Source organism: Orycteropus afer, unplaced genomic scaffold (assembly GCF_000298275.1).
Source record: "Orycteropus afer afer isolate SDZICR_OR568_19922 unplaced genomic scaffold, OryAfe1.0 scaffold00227, whole genome shotgun sequence".
NCBI lineage: Eukaryota > Metazoa > Chordata > Mammalia > Tubulidentata > Orycteropodidae > Orycteropus > Orycteropus afer.
In genome coordinates, this window is record NW_006921814.1 from 3,768,416 (window position 1) to 3,778,477 (window position 10,062).

Genomic DNA, 10,062 nt, shown 5'->3' on the forward strand with positions numbered 1-10,062 from the left:
ACAATCTGCTACATTTGAGCCCATTGCAGCCACTGTGTCAATCTATTTCATTAAGGGCCTTCCTCTTTTTTGTTAACTCTCTACTTTGCCAAGCATGCTTTGCTTCTCCAAGGAATGGTGTCTTCTGACAACATGACCAAGTATGTGAAATGAAGACTGGCCATTCTCACTTCTAAGGAGCATTCCAGAGCCACTTCTTCCAAGACAGATTTGTTCATTCTTAGGACAGTCCATGGTACTTTCAGTATTCTTCACCAACGCCACAATTCAAAGGCATCAATTCTTGTTGTTGTTGTTATGTGCCGTCGAGTCAGACCCAACTCATAGCGACATCTCCTTGGGTTTCCAAGGCAGTATCACTACGGAAGTAGATTGCCCCATCTTCCTTCCAAGGACAGGCTGGTGGATTTGAACCGACAGCCTTCTCGTTAGCAGTCAAGTGCCTTAGCCACTATGCTACCAGAGCTCTTCTTAGGTCTTCCTTATTCATTGTCCAGCTTTCACATGCATATAAGGTAACTGAAAATATCTTGGCTTGGGTCAGGAGCACCTTAGTCTTCAAAGCGACACCTTTGTTCTTCAACACTTTAAAGAGGTCTTTTGCAGCAAATTTGCCCAGTGCAATACTTCCTTAGATTTATTGACTGCAGCTTCCATGGGTGTTGATTGTAGATCCAAGTACAATTAAATTCTTTAAAACTTTGTATCTTTTCTCCATTTCTTGTGATGCTGCTTTCTGGTCCAGTTGTGAGGACTTTTGTTTTCCTTATGCTGAGGTGCAACCCAAAATGAAAGCTATAGTCTCTGATCTTCATCAGTAAGTGCCTGGAGTCATCTTCACTTTCAGCAAAGGAGGTTGTGTCATCTGCATATGGCAGGTTATTAATGAGTCTTCCTCCAATGCTGATGCTGCATTCTTCTTCATATACTCCAGCTTCTCGGATTATTTGCTCAGCACACAGATTAAGTAAATCTGGTAAAAAGGATACAATCCTAATGCTCACCCTTCATGATTTCAAACCATGAACTATCCCCTTGTTCAGTTATAGGAAGTGCCTCTTGGTCTGTACACAGGCTCCTCATGAAAACAAGTATTTGTAATTCTCATTCTTTGCAATGTTATACATTCACTGTTATGATCCACAGTGTCAAATGTCTTTGCATAGTCAATAAAACACAAGTAAACATCTTTCTGGTATTCTTTACTTTCAGCCAAGATTCATCTGACATCAGAAGTGATATGCCTTGTACCATGCCCTTTTCTGAATCAGGCTTGAATTTCTGACAGTTCCTTGTCTATATGCTGCTGCAAACACTTTTTAATTATCTGCAGCAAAATTTTACTTGTGTGTGATATTAATGATATTGTCTGATAATTTCCACATTCTGTTGAATCACTTTTTTTTTTGAATGGCCACAAATATGGATCTCTTCTAGTAGTTGGCCAGGTAGCTGTCTTCTAAATCTCTTATCTTTTATGAGTAAGTGCCACTAGTGTTCAATCTGTTTGTTGAAACTTGTCAATGGATATTCTATCAATTCCTGGAGCCTTATTATTATCAATACTTTCAGTGCAGCTTGGACTTCTTCCTTCATTACTCCCAGTTCTTGATCATATATTACCCCCTGAAATAGTTGGATGTCAACCTTTTCTTCTTGGTACAGAGACTCTGCATTCCTTCCATCTTCTTTTGATGTTTGCTATATCCTTCAAGCAGTTGTCTGTCATTTTGTTGTACTGTGGTGGCTTGCACATTGCTGTAATGCTGGAAGCTATGCCACCAGTATTTCAAATACCAGAAGCTCACCCATGGTGGACAGATTTCAGCAGACTTCCAGTCTAAGACCAGGAAGAAAAAGGCCATCCACTTCTGAAAAAAACTGACCACTGAAAATCTTATGAATAGTAGTGAAATATTATCTTACATAGAACTGGAAAACTTTATGAATAGCAGTAAAACATTGTCTGATATAGTGCCAGACAATGAGCCCCTCAGGTTGGAAGGCATTCAACATATGACGGGGAAGAACTGCCTCCTCAACATAGAGTCAACCTTAATAATGTTAATGAAGTAAAGCTTTTGGGACCTTCTTTTGCTGATGTAGCATGACTAGAAATTAGAGAAAAACCTGCATGCAAACACTCATAGTAATCAGAACATGAAATGTATAAAATATGAATCTGGGAAAATTGGAAGTTGTCAAAAATGAACTAGAATACATAAAGATCAATATACTAGGCATTAGTGAGCTGAAATGACTTGTATTGGCCATTTGAATCAGACAATCACATGGTCCACTATTTCCAAAGTATAGCCACTAGGAAATAGGTAGGAGCTGGAGGTGTCAGCCATACTTTAAATGTGCTTTCAGAGTCATGTGTAAGAAGCATATTAAGAAACTGAGTCTACTAGTTTCTTAGTATCAGAGTCAATTCTTGAGGATATATATTTTTAATTAAATAAAATATACCACTAAGATATATTAATATACCTCCTTACTAAAGATATACAAAGAAAGAATACCAGATAAGTCTTGAAGAAATTATGTTATTATGAAAATATGTATGCACCCTAGTTATTCACTGAAAAAAAATTTTGAAAAAAAAACCTCACTGTCATTGAGTCAATTTGACTCATAGCAACCCTTCCTTGGGTTTCTGAGGCAGTATCTCTATGGAAGTAAATTGTGCAATCTTCTTTCTGAGAAGTGTCTGGTGGATTTGAACCTCCAGCCTTCTGGTTAGCAGTCAAATGCCTTAGCTTCTACGCCAACACAAATTTGTCATTCTGGTATAATTTTGAAACCTGAAGGGACACTAGAGAGTATTTACTTCAACCCATTTGATTTCAGGAATGGGGGTTGGAGGGACAGAGGTTCAAAGAGGTTATGATTTTTCAAAACCCCATAGGTGTTTATTAACAGAGCTGGGACTAAAACTCAGGGCTGCTGATTCTTGATTTAGTACTCGCCATTTCTATAACATGCCTTTTTCATATTTTATTGTGATAACTAAGTAAGCTCAAGGATGATTATTATAAATACCAATACTAGCATAACATTATCTCACACCACAAAGGATTTGGAGCTGTTTACATAAACATTCTATAGTGCATTTGCTTAATACTTATCATCAGAAACCAGAGAGAAATGTTCTTCAGAGAAAGTCGTATAGTCTATGATTGTGAGAGAGGGAGAAGGGGGAAGGGAGTGTGGTAGTTAATGTTGTGTGTCAACTTGGCTGGGTCTGATTGAGTGACTGGGCAGCTGGATGTAGTTATTCCCCATAGTGAGATTGGTAATTAACTCCATGGTGGAATCTACTGGAGCAGCTGTGTAGCTGCTTTATAGATGTGGGCTGCTTCTAGAATATATGAGAAGCAACTTTGAGGATGGTGTCCAGTGTATGGCATGCTTGAACCCTGTATGTAGCTGAGTCATCGTTCAGCAGCCTGCCACATTGCCCTGCCAATCTTGGAACTTTTAACGGACTTGAACTCATAGCCTGTCATGTTGTTTGGTAACATTAGGATTGTGCCTTTTCACTTGTCGACCTTGGGTTTCTCAGCCTCAGCAGCTAGCAGCTGCCTGAGTGAAAAGATGTTTCCAGCTTCAGTGTACAAAGAGCAAGAGGCAGAGCTGGAGCCCAAGGGCGAGGGTCTTTCACCTAGCCCCTAGAGCCTGGCACCTGGAACTCAGACTTCTAACCTCCAAAACAGTTAAGAGAATAAACTTCTCTTTGTTAAAGCCATTCCATTTGTGATAAGTTCTTGTCAGAGTGGCACTAAGTAACCACAATAGGGAATAAAGAGTGTAAAATATCTTCAATGCTCAAATTTATGGCTGCTAAATCATTATAAATTTGATTCAAAGCACCTGGAAACCAATGCAGAAAAGTAAGCATGGCCAGTTACATATTTTATATCATCCACCAAGATAGAAATAGTTCAGTTCTCTAGAGAAGGCAAAATACTTTCTGCATTTCACACTAAAATTTTTCAGATGAATTTCAACTATGTCAATGAGCAGCTAAGGTTGTCTAGATGTTTATATTAGCTTTAATTAATAATTAAGTTTATAATATTAGTAAACATCATATATGTAAAACCTAAAAACAAATGTTTCTCAAAATGTGGCTGAGGTACCCCCATTATCAGAACAAATTAGGTTGCCTATTAAAAATATAAATTCCTAAATACCTCTGCAAATCCACAGAATATGAACTTCCCCAGGTGAGGCCAGGAATCTGCATTTGGCAAGTTTCCAAGGTATTTCATATGTATTTTCAAGTTTGAGAATCACTGACCTAGATAATCTGGAGCTTTAAAGAACAATTTGTGTAGATACATGGAACCTCCCCAGCTTGACCAAATATGGTCCTGATCTAATTTCAAATGCTACTTTCATCTCATTCAAAATATGTTGTTGTTGTTGTTGTTTGCCGTCAAGTCAAACCCAACTCATAGCGACCCCTCCTTGGGTTTCCGAGGCAGTATCACTATGGAAGTAGGATTGCCCAACCTTCCTTCCGAGGAGTGGCTGGTGGGTTTGAACCACCAGCCGTCTGGTGAGCAGACAAGTGCCTTAGCCACTATGCTACCAGAGCTCCCCATTCAAAATATAGGAATCTGAAAGTAACCATAAAAACTGCTTAGAGCATAGAGAGGTACATGGGAGGTGCAGACAACAAAGATGAACCTGTTTGCACATACAGTACTTTGTTATCAGTGAAGGCAAACACGGGTATATGGGTGGATAGATGGGTGGACAGGCTGAACTATTAGGTATGTCTATGCAGCAGGGAGTGTACCCAAGACCATGTATAGGGTTGGCAAACAATGTTTCTACAGTGTATTTGTATGTTCTGTAACAATTCCCAGGTGTATAGTAGAGACGATAAGGGACAAGTTTGTAATCACTTCTTGGTTACAGTCAGCTACCCAGAGGGAGTGAGTAGTTGAACCTGTAGGTTCAGGACCACAGTCACAGGGTACATCATGCTCAATTGGCATAACACACTACACAAAACATTGTTCTACCTCCTAGTTTGGTGAGTAGTAACTGAGATCTTAAAAGCTTGCAAGCAGTCATCGAGATGCAATGATGGGTCTCTCCTCATTCAAAGCAAAGAAAAATGAAGAAAACCAAAGATTCACGGAAACAATTAGTCCTAGGGACTGGTACACAATGTGATCCTCAGCCTATACAACTATGAGACCAGAAGAACTAGATAGATGGTGCCCGGCTACCACAGTCAACCACTCAGAGGGGGATCTGTGTAGGAGATCCTGGATAGAGAGTGAGAACAATGTGGAACAAAACTCAAAATCATTTGGGAAAAAAAAGGGGGAGAGGGGACCAGTTTTGCTGGTCTGATAGATCCTAGAGGAACCCCTGAGACTATGGCCCCTAGCTACCCTTCAGGTCTGGAACTGAACACACACCTGTGGCTTCCAGCCAAATAAGAGACAGGCATATGAGTTGAACATTTACCTGAGGTAGATACACTCCTTGTAGAGAACAATCATGGGAGAAAGAAGGGCTGTTTATGCACAGGGAGACAGCTCAGGGGTCAAGAGTGGATGGAGGGATGGACACAGGGAAGAGGTAAGTATCAAGAGGAAGTGGGAGGGGAGCTGTTGCATTGGGGTAAATTGTAGTCAATGTCATGAGATAATGTGTGTGTGAACTGCTGTATGGAAAGTGAATTTGCTCTGTAAACTTTCACACAAATCACAATAAAAAAATAAAAAAACTAGTCAGAGTTTATCCTTGGGAAAATAGACGATTATTACGGAAGTCAAACAATCCTCTGTTAAATTGATATTTAGCAAGTTGTACAGTAGACCATTCTAGGCTATATACAACATAAACTCCATAAGGATGGCAATTTTGTCTGTTTGGTACATTGTCACAGCCCCATGTTTAGCATCTACTCCACTCAGTAAATACTTGTTCATTCATTCTTTTTTATGGTTTTTGGCAAAACCATAAAACCAAACCCACTGCCATCGAGTCAATTCCGACTCATAGCAATCCCTGTTGGTTTCCAAGGCAGTAAATCATTACAGAAGTAGATTGCCCATCTTCCTTCCAAGGATTGCCTGGTGGGTTTGAACCACTGACCTTCTGTTTAGCAGAAAAATGTCTTAGGTGCTAAGCCAACAGTTCTTCTTATTCTTTGTCAGCCCCTGGAAAATATGTTTTCAATATTGTCAAATGCATATCTTGGCAATCGATTTCCTTTTAGAAAAATTCACCATCATCATATGGAGATGAAATAAAATTCTTTAAAGTAACTTTTTTTTTTTTCAATTGAGGACATAAACTAACAAAACATAGCCTAAAGCCTACATTGTGATTTAATGAGAATGTAACAATGATTAATAATGACTCATAATTATCATTTTAAGACCATCAGCATAAAAAGAAATATTTTTTCTTTTATCATCACAAAGTTTGCATGAAAATTGATCATTTTAAATGATGTGTTGCCTTAGGTAAACATTCTCATTATGATCTTGTTTTTCTCTAATAGTTTGTAGCTACCACAAAGGTCAGTTTACAAGGGCTCTCAGAGGTGAATAAAACAAACATAATGCATATGAATTATTGAGACTTTTCTAATAATATATCTTTCATATCACAACAAAGTAATGCTAAATTAGGTACCTAGATTTTGTCATTAAATGCTTTTACAAAAATGATGATTGTTTAATGCCTAGTAACATGAGAATATATTTGAAACCTTTTATAGATAAGTGGAATCAGAGAAAGGATCTGTACCTATTACTTCTGATCATATTAAAAGGATAACACCATTCAAACACTGAGCAAAATTATAATCTTATTAATTCTTCCACAATTACTAGCTGTCCCAGATTCTGATGTATGTCCATATATTCCCTAGAATTTTTTTTTTCTTACCCTTTTTGGATCAATCTTACCTCCAGGCCTCTAAGATTTTCTGATAAACCAGTGAAAGTTCAATTTGATAAGTAATTGTTCTTTCTTCTTTGTTAATACATGGAAGTACACAGCATGGATTTATCTTTAACCCTTCTTTTGAGCTCCTCTTTTGGTTAAGAAACAGATTGAATATAATATCTAAAACCACTTGGAAATTTGGTTGGCTCTATTCCCTGGGTGGCACAATTGGGTAATCACTTGACTAGTAGACAAAAGGTTGGTAGCTCAAACCCATCAAAGCACATTGGAAGATAAGCCTGGTGATCTGTTTCCAAAAGGCCTTGAGAATCTTATGGACACAGTTCTACTCTATAAATATTCGGTCTTAAATCTGAATCCACTTCACGGTAACTAACAGCAACAGCAGTCTAAGTAAAAATGATGGGTAAGAGTTTTACTACTTTTGATTGGGGAGGAGGCAACTCAGGGAGACCTTGCCTGATTGTCTAGGTGTCTTACTCAAGCATTTATAATCCTGGTTTGTCTACAGATATTGGCAGTTATGAGTTGCTACCTCCATTCATCTGTCAGTTTGTCATTCTATTGTGGCTTGCATGTTGCTGTGAGGCTGGAGTTTATGCCATCAGTATTTCAAATACCAGGAGGGTCACTCATGGTGGCCAGGTTTCAGTGAAACTTCCAGACTAAGACAGACTTGGAAGAAAGAAGGGGGCATCCCCTTCTCAAAGAATTGACCAATTAAAACCTTTTGAATAGCAGTGAAACACTGTCTGATATATTACTGGAAATCTTTATGAATAGCTCTGAAACTGTCCAGTATAGTGCCAGAAAATGAGCCCTTCAGGTTGGAAGGCACTGAAAATACAACTGGGGAAGAGCTGCCTCCTCAAAGTAAAGTCAACCTTAATGACATGGATGGAGTAAAGCTTTCAGGACCTCTAATTGTTGATGCGGCATGACTCAAAATGAGAAGAAACAGCTGCAAACATCCATTAATAATTGGAACATGGAATGTACAAAGTATAAATTTAGGAAAATTGGAAGTTGTCCAAAAAGAATTGGAACACATAAAGATTGATATCCTAAGTGTTAATGAGCTGAAATAGACTGGCTTGGGCCATTTTGAATCAGACAACCATATGATCTACTACACCAGGAATGACAAATTGAAGATGAATGGCATGGCATTCATAGTAACAAAAAATATTTCAAGATCTATCCTGAAGTACAATGCTGTCAGTTATAAGATAAATCCAAGTACCTACAAGGAAGACCAGTTAATACTACTGTTTTTCAAATACATGCACCAACCACCAAAGCCAAAATTGAGGACATTGAAGATTTTTACCAACTTCTGCAGTCTGAAATTGACCAAACATGTGATCAAGATATGTTGATTACTACTGGTGATAGGAATACAAAAGTTGGAAACAAAGAAGAATCACCAGTAGTTGTAAAATATAACTGTGGTGATAGAAATGATACCAGAGATGGCATGATAAAATTTTGCAAGACCAATGACTTATTCACTGCGAATACCTTTTTTAACAACATATATCGTGGCTATACACATAGATTTCACCAGATGGAATACACAGGTATCAGATCAACTATATCTATGAAAAGAGGTGATGGAGAAACTCAATATCTTCAGCCAAAACAAGACCAGGAGCTGAGCATGGAACAGATCATCAACTTTTCATATGTGAGTTTAAGTTGAAGTGGAAGACAATGGAAACAAGTTCATGACAGCCCATATATGACCTTGATTACATCCCACCTGAATTTAGAGACTATCTAAATAATAGATTTGATGCATTGAACACCACAACCGAATTGTGGGATGACATCAAGAACATCATCCATGAAGAAAGCAAAAGATAATTAAAAAGGCAGAAAAGGAAGACCAAAATGGATATCAGAAAAGACTCTGAAACTTGCTCTTGAATGGAGAATAGCTAAAGCAAATGGAAGAAATGACAAGATAAAAGAGCTGAACAGAAGATTTCAAAGAGCAGCTCAAGAAGACAGAGTCAGAGTCCTGGTAAGATGGCGGACTAGACAGAAAAACTGCACAGACCCTCTTCAAAAAAGAAAAGGGAAACGAATTAACACAGACACAGAAGATAATCTTGGACCCCTGAGCCTTGAAGGAAAGGATATAGAAGTGGACTAAACCCCAACTAGCAGAAGAATTTGTGTGAAAATACCAAAAAAGAAGACATACAGAGCTGCAGTCTGGCAGCGATCCTGAGTGACCCTGACAAGACAGACAGCTTGGAGATTCCCGAGTGGTGGTAGAACTTAAGAATTAACCTAAAAATCACCCTGCTGGCCAGGGACTGCATGGAGGACTGTGCATGGTGGCTGGGGAACAAGCACAGAAGGTGAACAGAAAGGTGGGCTGTGCTATGGACTTTTGCCGGTCCAGGGGGTGCCACCATTTTGTAGTTTTAAAAAGTGGCTTGACTATTTTGGATATTTAAAGAGACAGCGCTCTTGCAGATTCCTGTTGTGGTAGGACTTAAGAATTAAACTAAAAATCACCCTGTTAGCCAGGGACTGCACAGAGGACTGTGCACAGTGGCTGGGGGACAAACGAAGAAGATGAAGAGAAAGGTGAGCTGAACGGTGGACTTGTGCCGTCTGGAGGACGCTGCCGTTTTGTAGGTTTAAAAAGCAGCTTGACTATTTTGGATACTTAAAGAGACAGTGTTCTCATAGATTCCTGCGGCTTAAGAACACGTTCTGCTTCCCAGAAACCTCAAGGACACTCGGGACCTGCAAGACAGACAAGTTTTTTGAAGGTTATTCTATTGTAATTTGTGTCTAATTGAGTGGGAGACAACAACAGTCCCCATAAGACACAACTACATCCACACCTCCTGCAGCTTCACTTATTGAGCAGTAGTCACTACCTCCTTCTCCACCAATGAGCCAATGATAAAAAAAACCACCAAGAAGAGCCAGAATCAACCTTGACTACTCTTCACAGACAGTTAACAGAGATCTAAATACAACAACGCCACGATGCCTTGGAGACAACAGACCATCACAGTCCACACAAAGAAGCAGGATAAAGTGGTAGAAACAAGGGAGCAGGATACAGACCCAGAACACATCCCTGAGGAA